This window comes from Tamandua tetradactyla, chromosome 7 (genome assembly GCF_023851605.1).
Source record: "Tamandua tetradactyla isolate mTamTet1 chromosome 7, mTamTet1.pri, whole genome shotgun sequence".
NCBI classification, from domain to species: domain Eukaryota; kingdom Metazoa; phylum Chordata; class Mammalia; order Pilosa; family Myrmecophagidae; genus Tamandua; species Tamandua tetradactyla.
Genome location: NC_135333.1, coordinates 165425918 through 165442318, shown reverse-complemented (window position 1 = coordinate 165442318; position 16401 = coordinate 165425918). Strand labels below are relative to the sequence as shown.

The 16401-nt window shown below is 34.4% G+C and overlaps 1 long non-coding RNA gene and 1 pseudogene across 6 annotated transcripts in view; both read left to right on the top strand.

Annotated features, from left to right (window-relative positions):
• Positions 1–16401, top strand: part of LOC143642813 (uncharacterized) — a 113567-nt gene that overhangs the window by 82863 nt on the left and 14303 nt on the right. For all 6 annotated transcript variants that reach the window (XR_013155886.1, XR_013155885.1, XR_013155882.1 and 3 more), the window contains one exon: positions 10350–10447. This is a non-coding gene — a long non-coding RNA (uncharacterized LOC143642813). The remainder of the gene's footprint in view (positions 1–10349; positions 10448–16401) is intronic.
• LOC143690298 (lamina-associated polypeptide 2 pseudogene) lies at positions 5754–7459 on the top strand (annotated as a pseudogene).

Below are 16401 nucleotides of genomic sequence, written 5' to 3'. Positions count from 1 at the left end.
TGGGTTCCTTTCCTGGTGCCTGCCCATGTCTTTTAAAAAAAAAAAAAAGAAAGAAAAAGAAAAAGCCAATATTTTCATAGCACTTAATAGGAGCCTGTCTCTTTTTAAAGTACTTAACATGTATTTACTCATTTAGTCCTCATAAACAACCCTGTGAATAGGTACTGTTGTTATCACGATTTTTAAGACAAGGAAACTGAGCCACAATAGATAAAATTCATGCAATGAAGAAATGGAAGGGGCAGGAGTCAATATGATAGCAATCCGGCTCTGCAATCTGTTTTCTGACCATAAAGCCATGCTGCGTATTTAAAGCCTGTTTTTCAGGCACCTAACACAGTGCTTGGCACATGGCATCCACTCAATCAATGGAACTATTGTTACCAGACTCAGAGAGTCCTGAGAGCAGGGACACCACCTCACTTCGGGCATCCCTGAAGTGTATCAAATAATTACTCAGAATGTACTTGTTATATTGAATCTATTTTGTCAGTGCAATTCAGCAGACTTTTACTGAGCCCTTCTCTGTGCCAGGGGCTGTGACAAGAAGAAAGAAAACTCAAAGATAATTAGGACATGAAGCCATTGTATGATGCTAGTGAGATAAAGAAGCTAATAAAATTCTAGACTTCTTTAATAGATAAATAAAACATAGGCAACTTCACAGCAACAATCGTGGAAATGGAAACCAAAAGACAGGAGAATAATGTGTTCAAAGGACTGAAAAAATTTAACTGATAACCTAGAGTTATGTGTCCAGAAAAAAACGTTGTTCAAGGACTAGGGAAAAATAAAAGCATTTTTAGGTAAACAACCACTGAGCACATTTGCTGACAACTGATTTCAGAAAAAGAACTTCTGAGGATGTACTTCAGGAAGAAGAAAAATACCCCAGAACAAAGGGCCTGTATGCAAGAAGAAAGGCTGAAAAATAAATTGGTAAATCTTAAGCACTGTATATAAAATAATATAATAGTTTTAAATTTATGGAATAGGAAAACAGGAAAGAAATGGTGGACGACAGTAGAATGTAAGTTGGGAAGGTAAAATCAGCATTAAAGCAATCTAAAACCTTTTGAATGAGTTAACATGATTTTGAATGAGTGCAAATTTATTTAAATATGCATGGTAAAATTTTGAGGACAACCACTGAAAAAAGTATTTAAGTAGCATGTATAACTTATTAATCAGTAGTGTGGGAAAAGAAAGTAGAATAATAAAAAAAAATTAGACAGTTAAAAAAGGCAAGAAAGAAGAAAAACGAAGCACAGAAAAAGTGGAACAAATAAAAATAAAGGAACAAATCCAGATATATCAATAAGGACAATCAATACAGGTGGACTACATAGAATAGGTTTCTCACAGATGTCTTTATAAGATTTAGGAAGTTGCCTTCTACTTCTAGTTTGCTGAGAGGTTTTGTTTTGTTTTTGGTTATGAGAGATGTTGAATTTTGTCAAATGCTTTTTCTGCATCTATTTCTGTACTGTTGAAATAATGTGGTTTTTCTTTTTAGTCTGTTAATACGATGAATTACACTGATTAATTTTCATGTACCAAAATAACTTTTTACTCCTGTCATTAACACAATTGGTTTTGATTAATTATCCTTTTTAATGTATTGTTAGATTCGATTTGCTGAAATTTTCAAGCAAAATAAAATTTAAGACAAAAGTGAAATATATATATGTTACAGTTGATACCCCTCTGTTCTTCACTACCCAAATCCCATTCATTTGAATTCAAGCCTGTATCTCCACATCTCTCAGCCATGTCCTAGCCCAAGCTCTCTCCTTTCTCCATCCTCCTTCCTTGGCTTCTGTCATGACTTCTTAACTAGTCTCCTAGCATCCACTCTGGTCCCTTGCCTATCCATTTGATCATGTCACATCCTTGCTTTGGTTTTAAAATGCTTCTGTGGGTTTATGTGGTGCCAGCCTATCAGTGGATTCTTTGTCTGATGTGCTCAAATGACCAATTCTTGAAATCCCAGGGTTTTAAAGAGAAAAAGAGCTTTTGATAGGCATGAAGCAAGAGAGCAGATGACCTATTGGCCCAAAAATCTATCTCCCCAAATTGCAGTAATTCAGATAGTTTTATAGTATCAAAAGATGGATATGTTTTGGGATAGTGAGTACAGTGGCTCTAGATGATGTAATTAGAGGTGAACTAATTGTTGAGCATGAGTGATTGATTACATGCCTAGTTATAGAATGTCTGTAAGAAAATGGCAGACTTGATATGATAATGGGTGTCTTAGTTTGCTAGCTGCTGGAATGCAATATACCAGAAATGGAATGGCTTCTAAAAAGGGGAATTTAATAAGTTGCTAGTTTACAGTTCTAAGGTCGAGAAATGTCCCAATTAAAACAAGTCTAGAGAAATGTCCAATCTAAGGCATCCAGGGAAAGATACCTTGGTTCAAGAAGGCCAGTGAAGCTCAGGGTTTCTCTCTCAAGTGAGAAGGCACATGGTGAACACAGAGTTTCTCTCTTGTCTGTAAAGGCACATAGTGAACACGGTCAGGGTTCCTCTCTCATCTGGAATGGCATATGGTGAGCATGGTGTCACCTGCAAGCTTCTTCTCCTGGCTTCCTGTTTCAGGAAGCTCCCTGGAGACATTTTCTTCTTCATCTCCAAAGGCCGCTGGCTGTGGACCCTGCTTCTCAGGGTTATGTCGTTCTGCTCTGCTCTGCTCTTTCTGAATCTCTTCAACTCTCAAATTTTCCTCTTTTATAGGACTCCAGTAAACCAATCAAGACCCACCCAAATGGGTGGAGACATGTTGTCACCTAATCCAGGTTAACAACCACTCTTGATGTTCCAGTTGAAATCTGGGTATTGTTACACCATTCATCTTTTTTTTTTGCATGGGCAGGCAACGGGAATCAAACCTGGGTCTCTGGCATGGCAGGTGAGAACTCTGCCTGCTGAACCACCATGGCCTGCCCACCATTTATCATTTTTATGATTATTTCTTATGTCGCAACAATAATTTACTTTGGGTTTCTAAAGTATACTATTATGGGAAAAGTAGAGAGAAGACTGAATTATTTGGTTTGGCTGTTTATATTAGCTAATTGTCCTGATCAATTTTATTCTAGTCCTTCACGTCACTTGGAGAACTATATTTGGTCCTTCCTTGATGGATTTAAAGCTAAGTTTAAAAGTTATTTAAAAAAATACATTAGAAAAGCACTGGTGCCTACTATAAATTTTTTTTTAAGTAGTAGAGTATACAGTGTTTCAGGTGAGAGACTCCTCCCTCTCAATCTCGTCAGAAATTACCTGTCAGTAGCTTAGTGTGTCCTGTAGGATGAGGGATCACAGACTCAGTCATATGAGAGTGGGTGTGCCAGGTGAGCTGCGTGCTCAGCTGGAGAGCGTGTTCCACCTGAGCGGGGTGGTCTCTACCCAGGTCAGCACACTGTGGCCATGGGAATATGGGCCTGGGGTTGCTATACGTTATGATTAAAAAAAAAAAGCCCCCAATTCAGATTTTTATGTGAAATATCCTGATATTTAAAAGTTGGCAATGAATTTAAACTTTGAGGAAGACTAAACCAAACACTTCTGAGCTACTGCCAGTCTGAAACCTTTCTCTTAGACTTTCTCACTTTCTCAATCCGTGTTCCATGTATAGTGACTTTGTGGGGGTGTGTGTGCGTGTGGTCTGTGAGCTGCACTCGTGCAGGGCCTCTGCACATTACATGTGGCTGAGCAGGTGGTGAGCTGCACAACCCGCTTTAGGGCACCTTGTGTGCAGTGGCCGTTAGCTGCATGTGGCCATACAGCACTTGAGATATGTCTCAATTCCACACCAGAGTTTGAGGACTCGGCCTGAAAAGAAAGAATGCGAAATATCTTATGAATACTTTTTTGTATATGATTAGCAATTGAAATGTTAAAATTTGGTTATCGAAATGTATCATAAAATATTAAACTATATAAAGACTATATTAAAGTATATTATGAAACATATTAAAATTAGTTTCACCTGCTTTTTTTTTCTTTTTATAAAATGTGGCTTAGAAATTTTTTAAGTACTTACATGGCTCACGTTTGCGACATATTACATTTCTGCTGGACGGGGCTGTTACAGGCTTCTGCAGGGCTGGTCGCACAGATCTGTGCCATGCAGCTGACAGAGTTACTGGTGGTGACCTTGTGCCCCACATGTTCAGATGGTAACTTTAAGGAAATACCACTTTGTTCAAAGGATTAGGGGTGTAAACAGGAGGTAGAAGAAGCTGTACCAGGAAGGCTTTTCCTGTCTCCTGATACTCAGAAGTCGGTTTCCTCACCCTTTATCCAGAAGCATCAGGATCACTTATGGGGTGGATTATTCAGTTCTGGTGACCTCACATGGCAGCCTTCAGGAAGCAATGGGAACGTAATTTGTGACCAGAACAATAAAGTCCTTGAATGTCCAGAGAAGCTGAGTTAATTAGATGCTTTACCTACGGAAAGCTTTTAAAATAGGCTTTATAAATCTGCCAGCATTCAGTTCCGCTTTAAGAAGTTTATCATGACTTTTCCCTTCTTGTCATTTACAAAATCTCTCTAACTTTAATGAGTTTCATAGTAATATTAAAGCTTTTACACTCGAAACACTTGACAACCTTTAATGCTTTTCCTCAACACCATGAAAATCAGGCTATCAATCGCATTTTACAGGCGAGACTGTGTCTCAAGGCTAGAATTAGGGCTCAGAAGTACCTGCAAGCCAACACAGCATTTTCTCAAACTAAAATGGATCTTTTTTATAAGATATGATGACATTAATTTGAAAAATAATTTCTCCCTACTCGGTTTTTTTTTCCTCCTCAATGAATCATAGCAACACAAAAATTTGCAGCACAAAAGGACAGGCTAAACCTACTTAAAATTAGGCTTAGAGTCATGCCCAGAGAACATCTTTTGTTGCTCAGATGTGGCCTCTCTCTCTTAGCCAACGCCACAAGCAAACTCACTGCCCTCCCTCTCTCTACGTGGGACATGACTCCTAGGGGTGTGGACCTTCTGGCAACGTGGGACAGAAATCCTAGAATGAGCTGGGACTGAGCATCAAGGGATTGAGAAAATCTTCTTGACCAAAAGGGAGAAGAGTGAAATGAGACAAAATAAAGTGTCAGTGGCTGAGAGATTTCATGATCCAAAACTGCCTATTAACTTTTCAGAGAATAAAATACTACGAAATTCCTCTGTTGACCCATTCCCATTATCACCATCGTGAAAGTAACCACTATCATTAATTTGGTGCTTGTCTTTCCAGTCCATTTTTCATACTTTTATATATATATTTTTACCTAAAACTTCATATAAATATCTTGGTAAATAAATATTATCACTTTTCTTTATTCCATATTATATTTTTGAGATCTTATCTTAATGATCTATTACATGTATGTCTGATTTATTCCCTGTAATTAATATATGTGGTAACATTTGAATATGGCATATTTTCCTATTCTCTATTGGTAGACATTTAAATTGTTTACAGTGTTTGCTAGATAATCCGGTTTTAAGGAAACTTTAAATATTTTATACATACTCTTAGTGGACTATACTATTTTAAGAAAAACTTGCCGTGATATTTAAATACTTTTGGGAATAGAAAATGAATTAAATGTCCATTTAAAATTTATTAGTAATATAACTTGATGTTTATAAGCCTTTAAATCATATGATTTATGAACGGATTCTTAATTAGTTCATAAGTTCTTAACTGATTAAAATTAAAGTTATTTTAATCAGATTTTACTTTTATGCAAATTGCCCATATCTCCCTAAGAATTCCCTGCCAGGGCATAGTCTACAAATTGGTTGTTCAGAATATGCAATATAGAGCCTTTTTCCTTCAACAGCACTATTTTAGCAAGGAGGCAAAGAATAAAATCAGCTCAAACACAAGTAATGCTTAAACTTCCTGCCTCTTTTGCCTCTACAGGAAAGAAGAAAGAAAACAAGAAAGTGAAGTCCACTAGGGATTTTGTTCCTTTTTCTGAACTTCCAACTACTCCCTCTGGTGGATTTTTTCAGGGTATTTCTTTTCCTGAAATCTCCACCCGTCCTCCCTTGGGCAGGACTGAACTACAGGCAGCTAAGAAAGTACATACTTCTAAGGGAGACTCACCTAGGGAACCTCTTATTGCCACAACCTTGCCTAGCAGGGGACAATTGGAGAAGTTAGCTTCTGGAGGGAATTTGTTTATTTCCTCCAAGTCTAGTCATGATAGGTGTTTAGAGAAAAGTTCTTCGTCATCTTCTCAGCATGAACTCGCTGCCATGTTGGTCTCTGCTGCAGCTTCTCCTTCACTGACTAAAGAAACCACCAGTACTTGTTATAAAGCCATATTAGAAAATATTTGCTGTGGAGAGAAAAGTCAAATTCAACCATTATGTACTGAAAGGTCCCATATTTCAGATCAATCAGTTCTTCCCAGTGAAAGGAAGGGAATAGAAGAGTTTGAGAGATCACAGGTCATTTCCCCACCCCTTGCTCAGGCAATCAGAGATTATGTCAATTCTCTGTTGGTCCAGCGGGGGGTAGCTAGTTTGCCGGGGACTTCTTCCTCTGTACCCCTACTGGATGTAGAAAACACATGGAAAAGAATTAATGATCTAATTTTCAAGAAACTGAATCCCTTTCTCCTCCACAAAAACGCCCTAGACGCCCTGAAAAGTCAGTCGAGGAAAGGGATTCAGGATCCTCTGTGGCATTTCAAAATTTACCTGGAGGTGAAAATATGTCTTCTTTTGCTAAAACTGTTGTCTCTCATTCACTTAATATCTTAGGCATAGAAATGTCTAAGGAATTACAACATGATAAAATAAATGCCTCAGAACTGTCTTTTCCTCTCCATGAATCTGTTTTAAAAGTAATTGAAGAGGAGTGGCAGCACATTGACAGACAACTGCCTTCATTGGCATGCAAGTATCCGGTTTCTTCCAGAGAGGCAACACGGATACTATCAGTTCCAAAAGTAGACGATGAAATCCTAGGATTTATTTCTGAAGCCACTCCAGCAGCAGGTATTCAGGCACCTCTGCTGAGTCTTGTGATAAACAGTTGGACTTAGCACTCAGTAGAGCATAATGCAGCATCAGCATTACAGATTGCAACCCATACTGCTTTTGTAGTTAGGGCGATGCAGGCAGATGTTAGTCAGGCTGCACAGATTCTTAACTCTAATCCTAATCATATGCCCCAGGCACTTGGAATTCTGAGCAAAACATACGATGCAGCCTCATTTCTTTGTGAAGCTGCATTTGATGAAATGAAAATGGCTGCCCGTGCCATGGGATCTTCCACTATGGGTCGCAGATATCTCTGGCTGAGGGATTGTAAAATTAATCCAGCTTCTAAGAATAAGCTGGCGGTTACTCCTTTTAAAGGTGAACATTATTTGGAGGAGATGTATACAAAGTAATTAAAAAACATGGGAAGAAACACTGATAAAGTTAAAAATAAAGACATCTAATCTTTGATATGGAGAAATTAGTACCTCTATGCCAAAATTTTCTTTTAAAATCTTTTTAGTCTTTGTGTTAATTTCAAAGTGTTAAGCTTCTGTCCATCAAATTACAATATAAAAGTAATTGCTTACATAGAATTGTACCTGCCCCATTTTAAAGTTAAGCAGCTAGAAAGCCTAGTACAAACATCTAGATCACATTTTTTATCTTAAATAGTTCACTATTTTCTATTTTATTTTTGCTTTTACAACTCTTCAAGGCTGAGAAAATTACATTAACTGTAATATAAGTAAAATTATCTTACTGTTTAAAAGTACCATATGTATTCTCCTTTATATCAAGGACAAAATTAAACGCTCGTTACACATTGAAAACAATTTTTATTCATTTTGATAGTCCCATCTAAATATACTTTTTAGAACTTGTCCACATTTTTGCTCTTATTCTCTTGCTTTGTTTTTTATTTATGTCTACAACATGATACTTTATCAGCACAGGTTAGATGCAGGTACACAACTATTACTCATCTCCAGACAAGGCAAAGGTGCCAGAATTTTTAATCTAGAGACACCTTTTAGGTCAATTGACGGGGGTTTTTTGGTAGTAAAACTTTATTGATAAATGCATTGATTTGAATTCTGGTGCACACACCTCTTCATGGATTATTAGCAAACAGTTTATGAATCGGTACCAATCCATTGACCATACTTTGAAAAACACTGCTCTGGAAAACAATAGATAACTCTGGACTGATGCATTCTCACCATCAATTTAGTTTGTCAGACTAACTAGACATGGGTAATTGTCTGAAATTTTTTAATAATACTTTTATTTCAAGGTATGTTAAATAGTTCATGGGTGATTAAGCTTGGCAATCTAAACTTTAAAAGGAAATTTAAATTGCTTTTTTTTAAATCGTACGAAATCATGCTATAAGTGTCTTTATCTGTATAAAGCAATATATTTTCCCCTGTTTTCATTTCTATGATTGTAAGCTGAAACAGTAACTGTAGAAGGCATTTGATATTCATATTTCTTTGTTTTTTTTGGAAAATCGTTTCCTTAAGCCTAAGCGAATACGTTGCCTTGGGGATTTCTCTAATCAATACAGTCAAACTTCTCATGTTCATTTTTGCAGATTTCTGGGGCTAATTTTATTTGTTATTTGTCTTCTGAAGTGTACATGTATTCATGTACCTACTAAGTGCTTTGTGATTTTTAAAAAATGTATTACTGTAGAATGCTTTTGCAAATTCAATAAAGTTGTTAAATACGAACAGATTTGTGTGGTCTCCAGAAACATGTTGTATGTGTGTTTTATTCTTGGAGTTGCAACAAGTTAGATATTTGGATAAATATTCCCTTTCCATTTCAGATTGAAATTCACTTGACATTGCAGTGGTATAATTGACAATATCCTAATGTGTTGTATGTTTTTCTTCTGTTTGAGGACCATGTTTTTGTTAGCTGTTGGAATCTAAATTTGTAAGAAAATTAATCTTTTTGTTTAAATTTCTAATGCACTTTTTCTTTGTGCTTTCTGATTCCTAGATTCTGAGTTAACAAAGCATAAGTTTTATAATGCTAAGGGTTATACCAAACACAAATAGATAGATAGACAGACAGATCCATTAAAAGAAGTTGTTGGGAGGTGGGCGGTGTGGAATTGATATCTCAGTCCTAAATAATGATTGAACTGTTTGTACTAACTTGATAAAAATCACTATCCAATTTTGGGAAAATTGCAAGGACTCTGACTAGTGCAAGATTGGAAAGTTAGCAAGATACATAATATCTTGACTACTTTTTAGCATAAGTACATTGAGTTCATGCAAAACTAATTTAAGCTTTTGTTTAATAATAGACGCCTATCTCTTGGGTAAGAAAGTAATCATGTAACTTTTAAACTTTGGGATAAAAGAAGTTGTAGAAGTTACAACTGACTTTTATTAATTTTGCTATACCATGATAAATAATCACAAAATTGAGGAAGTTAACTAATTATAAGTCTTAAAAAAATCTGTATCTTCAAATGACAATAGAACCAAGACTAGGAGAAGAGAATGGGAAATTGGGGTCTATGGAAAGATATGTAACTTCAAATTGTTAGGTTAATAAACATCATGGCGACAAGCCAAGAAATATATATATGGTTTCTGTTCAAAGAAATGCTATCTCAGTTTTATCGTGGGTGGGGGAAGGAGTAACTTGTGATTGGTTGTGAAAAAAATTCTGCCTTACCTCTACCTCGGTTGTAGCCAGATGTTTTCATAATTATATTTTAAAAAATAGGAAAGAGTTTTAAATTGTACTTGTTTTATCATCATTTCCACTTATCATGGCAGTTATTAGAATTGTTAGAGGCTTGATACCTTATAAGTTTTTTCATTCTTAAAATTCCCTATAGCTTTTCCTCTTCCACATTCCAAATCTTAATAAATTTAATTGGTCCTATAGTAGGAATATATATGAACAAAAGAATGTCAACTGTGTATTTTATATGTTCTTTTTTCCACATTTGTCTTTTAGCAAAAAGCCTCATGGGAACAATTTTAATTCACTTCATGTTTAAGGCTATATATTAGTTCCAGAAAAAGGCAAGGAAAATAAATAGGAAGAAGTTGTGATCAGATTAAGAAATGGGGGAGACAAAAATGGAATAAGATAATAAGGAAGAAAAAAATTATTTTATGACAGAAATCACAGTGTATTTTTGTTTATTGAAGTAATACCAGTAGACAAGCTTGTTTTACATATTAATGTACCTAAACCCAGGATTCTTAGTAACATTAAGAATATTATTAATACAAAGGATGACTTTGCAGTTTGTTGTAGGTTTCAGAGAGTAATGACTTCTCTGTTGTTTTCAGACTCTAAAGTAAATCTCAAGCTTGAGAAGAGAGAACCACTAAAGGGCAGAGTAAAGACTCCAGTGATACTCAAGCAAAGAAGATTTGAACACAATCAGGTTTGTTTAGTTCTATGATCGCCATTACAGGTATAAGTAAAACCCTGACAACACTAATCTTGTGTTTTAGCTTTTGGCTAATAGTTGACACCCAGATCCCAGCATAGTCAGTTAATTGTTCATTACATTTTAAAATTAAGTGGCATTAGAAATCTCAACTTTTGTTTTTTGTTCAGTGTATTGTCGCCTGTGCTTACTTTAAATGTTTAATTCGTGTCTTGGATATTTAATTCTGTGCTAAAGATAAATCAAATAATTCTTTTTAGAAGGTAGGGAGGAGTATTTTTAAGTCTTGGTCTCTAAATTTCTCACCTTACTTTTAGCTTGGAAGCCAGTTTTCTTCCTTTATCCTAAGTGGAAATAGTGGAAAAGTTTTTCTTTTTTGTTGTGAGAGAATCAAGGTACTATTTTTTCAAAAGGAAGTATAGGAAACTAAGAAAACAGATACAGAAATGAATATGTTCACAGAACATGTAGTCTAACATTGATTTGACTGATGCTTTACCAGGCAGCTGTCCTGAGTAATTTTCCTTTTACTCAATACCTAGCTAGAAGATTTGTCTCATTGGTTATTCATCTTCTGTTTCTCATCTTAAAAATTGCACATCTTCAAGGAAATGTTCTGAATTTCTTAAGCCATGTCACTCTCCTTGTTTGATGTAATAAATTGTAATTTGATGAATTTCTAGGTTATTTGTTAGAAGCAAGCTTGGTGACTGTAGAGAATGTATAGAACATTGAGTGAAGAAAAATTCCATTTAAGATAGAACCAAACACTGGGATAAATATTTTATTGCCTTTTTATCTAGTGTTGTTAGGGAAGAGCTGCAGTAGCATGCTGAAGAATAAGGAAATAACAGAGCAGCAGAAACTAGAAACTTCTGTGAAGAACACTATAAAAGAAGCACTGAGATTTTAGTCCAAATATGATGACAAGATGGTATAGTGCTATCATGAGTATGACTGGTCAGATGATAAGTTAAAAAAAAGTAGGGGGGGAGATGGTACTAAAGATGGGTTAAGGGATAAGTGTTTGAGATGAGAATCTAAAATGAGGAGCAGGATGCATAATCAGAAGAGAGTAGATTTAGGAGATAACAGGCAGACTTGGATGATAGCCCTATGAAAATATCAAACATAATAAGTAGAGGAGAGAGTTGAATGACTCTCCAGTCATAGAGGTTTAGCAATTATCAGCGCTTCACCAGTTTTGTTTCCTCTTCCCTCTCGCTTTTTAATTTGCTTTTGTAGTTTTTCTCATTGAAGGATATTAAATCTCTGACTTCATATCATTTTACATACAAAGATCAATATTTCAATTTATAGCTCTATAAGGTGTTTAAAAATATATAATGACTGCCACTATCATAACTAAAAAATTAATAATTCTGTCATGTAACCCATGTTCAAATTCCTCCAGTTGTTTCAGAAATGTCTCTTTTATTGAAATTGTTCAAATCAGGATTCACAACACGATCCACAGGTCATTTTTGTGTTTTTTTTAAATTTCTTAAGTCTATAGCTATTCATACTACAAGAGTTCTTCCCTCCCTTCATTAATTTGATGGTGAAATCAGGTCCTTTCTCTTCAAAGCTTCCCACATTTTTTGGCAGATTGCTTCTTTAAATGTTGCATAATTTGCTTTTTTATACCTTGCATTTCCTGTAGAATGGGCGTTAGACTGTAGTGAGTCTGTGCAATAGAAATTTTTGCAATGATAGAAGTGTTCCAAATCTGTGCTGTCCATTGTGGTTGCTACTAGCCACATACAGCTACTGAACAGTTGAAATGTGGTTGGTGTGGCTGAGAAACTAAATGTAATGTGTTTAGTTTAAATAGCCAGATGTGGGTAGGGGCTACCATTTTGAACAGCACAGGTATAGAGGACTGGTGAGATCAGGTAGAGATTTTTGGCAAAAATACTTCATAAATAGTGTTAATCCTCCCTAATGCATAATTTCAGGAGACATGTAATGTCTTTTGTTAATGTTAAAATTAATTAGCAATAGGGTCAGATGTCAGAAGCCTAATCTGTCTATTATAAAGTTCCGTCTCAGCCGTTTCATTTAATGGCTCAAACAGCTATTGATGGTATTACCTGGAGCTATTATTTCATTTGAGCTTATACGATAGGGATTTTTCCTTATTGTCTCATTCCTTTGCATTTATTAATTCTAATTCTTTTAAAAGAACTTTTTCTCATGAACTGCTTAGTTACCTTGTATAATATTCAGATAGTTGAGTCAGAATAAATGTTATTTTTTGCCTTTTATATACCAGTTTTCAAAATACAGTGTCCTAGCCACTTTGAAGTGTGACCAATAAGATTTTTTTAATATTACTGTTTTTATAGTTTTGATTTGTTTTACTCAGTTGTAGTCATCATTTTTTTTTAATACTCAAATTGTACCTTCTTTAGCCAGGGGAAATTACAAAGTTGCTTCCTATATCCTTTAATTGACCCAGTTGTCTCTGACAGTTGTTTTCTGGCACAGTAAGTTGTCCCAGGCTCATGTTAATTTCCTGCCTCATACCTAAAATCAGCTGTTTTTTCCAAAGGAACCTATTTCTTTTTTGAGGGTTGGAGTGGGGGGTGTACAATTGTTTACCAATGGGTAAAAATGCCTCAGGGAAGGTCTAGGAAAATATCACTTTTCAACATTGGTATTATGAATGCGTAACTTTATAGTGTGGATATAACCATGCAATAACCTGAAACAAGTACTCAACTCACATCTCAAAGTAGAGAAAAAAAGAAAGGCTATGCTGCATCATTTATTTCTCTCTCACTATGTAAATTAGATCTGTAGAGAATACAAGAGCTCATACTGAAGTGAAGCTTTTCTGAGCACAAAGGCTGAAGTCTGAATATCAAAATTTTGAGGAAAAGGTGAATTCTTTATAGAAAAAATTTGACAGAGTGTTTTAACTAATAATTTACATCTTTCCACCACATGTTTGTGTAACTTCTTGACATATAAAGCAAGCTGTAAACTTCTAGTTAAACGTGTTTCTATGTTGGAAAATCTTATCTCACTTTGTCAGATCTGGACACATTTGTAGATGGATTCTTTTTGTTGATGAAGGAAAGATTAAGTTCTCTCCCACTTTAAGGAAACAATGAAAATTGGCAATCTCCAAACAATAGAAATACCGGTATGCATTCAAACCTTCAATAAATAACTTTTAAACAATCTGTATAAAAATAATCTGTCACTTATTATTTTCTTTTTATGGAAAATGCTATTTGGAGGCTACAGTCTGCGTGTACAGTACACATTCCCACTGATGGTCATTGTTTCTAAACCTTTTTAGTAGGTAGAGGTAGGAAATACCTTTTTTTTAAGAAAAAAATAAGTTATGAGTTTATGGTGATATTTTAAATTTAAGATTTTTAATTTAAGATTATAGGGTATCTAACTTTTGTGTTATATTTGTATCTCTTCGTATCTCTTCTCAAGCTGCATGTCTTGGTTCTTAAAGTATTAATTTTTAATTATCACAATATATATTAAAGTTTCAGAATTAAAATACAGTATTACTACTAATAGGCTGCTAAGTACAATTTTGAAAATTTTTGTTGTAGTTTTTCTTGTCGTTATATAGTGCTTAAAATCATATAAAGTAATTTTTTTCTTTGTGTGTAAGGCCTCCAGTTTGATGTACAGCTTTATTTTCTAATAGTAAGGATTGCATTTTTCTTTCATGTTTATTTTTTTTTAATTTATAATATGTATGTGGTTTCATTTGGACAAAAGGTTGAATCAGAACTCGGGCTTCTCTTCTTATTCAGTCTATCTATAGGTCATCATCTTTATTATTTTTTGGTTTATAATTGGTTGCTTTTTTAAAATATGAATAAATACATAGATTATAAAATTGTTCATGCTTCTCCCTTTTTATACAAAAGGTAGCCTACTTTGCATACTGCTTTTGTACCTTTCTGATTTTAACCAAAACACATCACCTGTAGATCATTACATATCAGTACATAGCCATCTTTCTCATTACTTTATACAACTGTTTATTATTGCATTTTATATATGGACTGTAATTTATTCAGCCAGTGCTTTTGATGAATATTTGGGTTTTTGATTGTATGCTATTATAGAAAATACCACAACAAACCAATGAACAGCCGTTTGCCTGTATCATTTCATATTTTTACCAGTTTACCTTTGGGAAATCTAGAAGTGAAATTGCTGGGTCAAATGGTAAATGCATATGTAATTTTTCTAGATATTGCCAACTCCATAGGAGTTGAAACATTTTGGTATTCCCTCCAGCAATGTATAAGTACCTTTCTCTAATAGAGAAATTTGATGCTGGTTAAAAAAAAATTAATATGATTATCCATGTTAGTCATGTTTAACCCAAATTGATATTGAGCACTTCAGAGTAAGATAGCTTTTACTTATTTTTGGTTTATTTCTTTTCATAACTTAGTTTTGTAAATTTTTTTTTTTTTTAACTTTTTACCAACTGTGAGTCATAGTATTCTTTAATGGCCCAGCTCCTTCCTATGTTCTTTGTGCCTCACTACCTGATGTCTTCTGAACAACTTTTTACTTGATAGCTTATCAGAAGGCAATGTGAAAAGAATTTTACTTTTTTTTCTGATATCTCGTAATAAATTCAAGACTTTCTGTAGAACATCTAGCTGGAAATAGATGTCACTGTAATTAATTATTTGGAGCTCCAAAGAATACAGCAATCACATTACTAAATTTAGGTACCAATGAATTCCTTTTTTAAATTAACATATGGTCCATCTTGCCAAATACGACATTGGATTATAATTTTATTATTTTTTAATTTATATTTTCTTCTCAGAGTCACTTGTTAGTGGATTCTGAAAAAAATTAACCTTCAGGATTTTTCCTGGTTATGTGAAAGGTTGTCAGTGAGTTTTTTCTGAAGATTAAGTAATTGTAGATTAAATGATGATAGCATAGGCTCTGATAAAATTGGATGACATTTCTCAACTTAAAAATTTAATAAATCTGAACAAAAGAAAGTATAAATGATTTACAGTGATTTCCCATTCCCAGCCATCCCCACAATCAGTGAGTTCTTGTGTTTGCTTCCACAGAAGAAAATCTTTAAGTAGAACTTGACCTTTATAGTCAAACATACTAACAAAAATGTAAATGTTTATATATTTTTCATTAACCAAAATTGTTTCAATAACTCCTTGGTAAAAGTGTAAAAGAAAATTGATGAAGAGATTATTCAAAACATAACAAATGCAAAGTCCTGGAATTTTGTAGGTAACTATTTTAATGAAAAAGGTGTCTTTTTCTACCCTCTTATCTTCATGGATGTAGGTAAAATTATCTGGTCTTTATAATAGGATCAGTTGCAAAACTGATAACTTTATTTAGCCCTTTCAAGTAAGATAACAAGAAACAGTATTAAAAGTAGCTCAGAAGCACTTCACTTTTAAATGCATCATAAATCCATTATTAGTTATATTATCTTAAATCAGTTGTTCTCAACCCTTGCTACACATTATAATCCCCTCAACAACTATAAAAATTAACTATGCCCAGGCCCTTCTGGAAGAAATTTTGATTTAATTGGTCGGAGGTGGAGTTGGGGGCCTGGATATTTTTGAAGTTTACCTGATGATATGCACAGCCGGGGTTGAAAACCTCCAGATTAAATCTATTCTGTTAATCCTATTAGTTCAGAATCTTGTCTGTTAGTCAGCATTTGCTATTTGTGTATGTGTGGTTTGTTTGTGAATTTGTCTTTTGACTAACATTAAGTTTGCATTCAGCAAATATTTACTAACTGATAGTAGAATAAGTCAACCCAAAGATTCAAATTGAGTTAAAGGAAAACTCATATAACAAATTATAAATATAGGTAAATACAAAATCAAATACAAGAAATCGATACATATTGCTGGGTTTGGGGAGTAATGCTTCCAGCCAAATGAGCATATTTC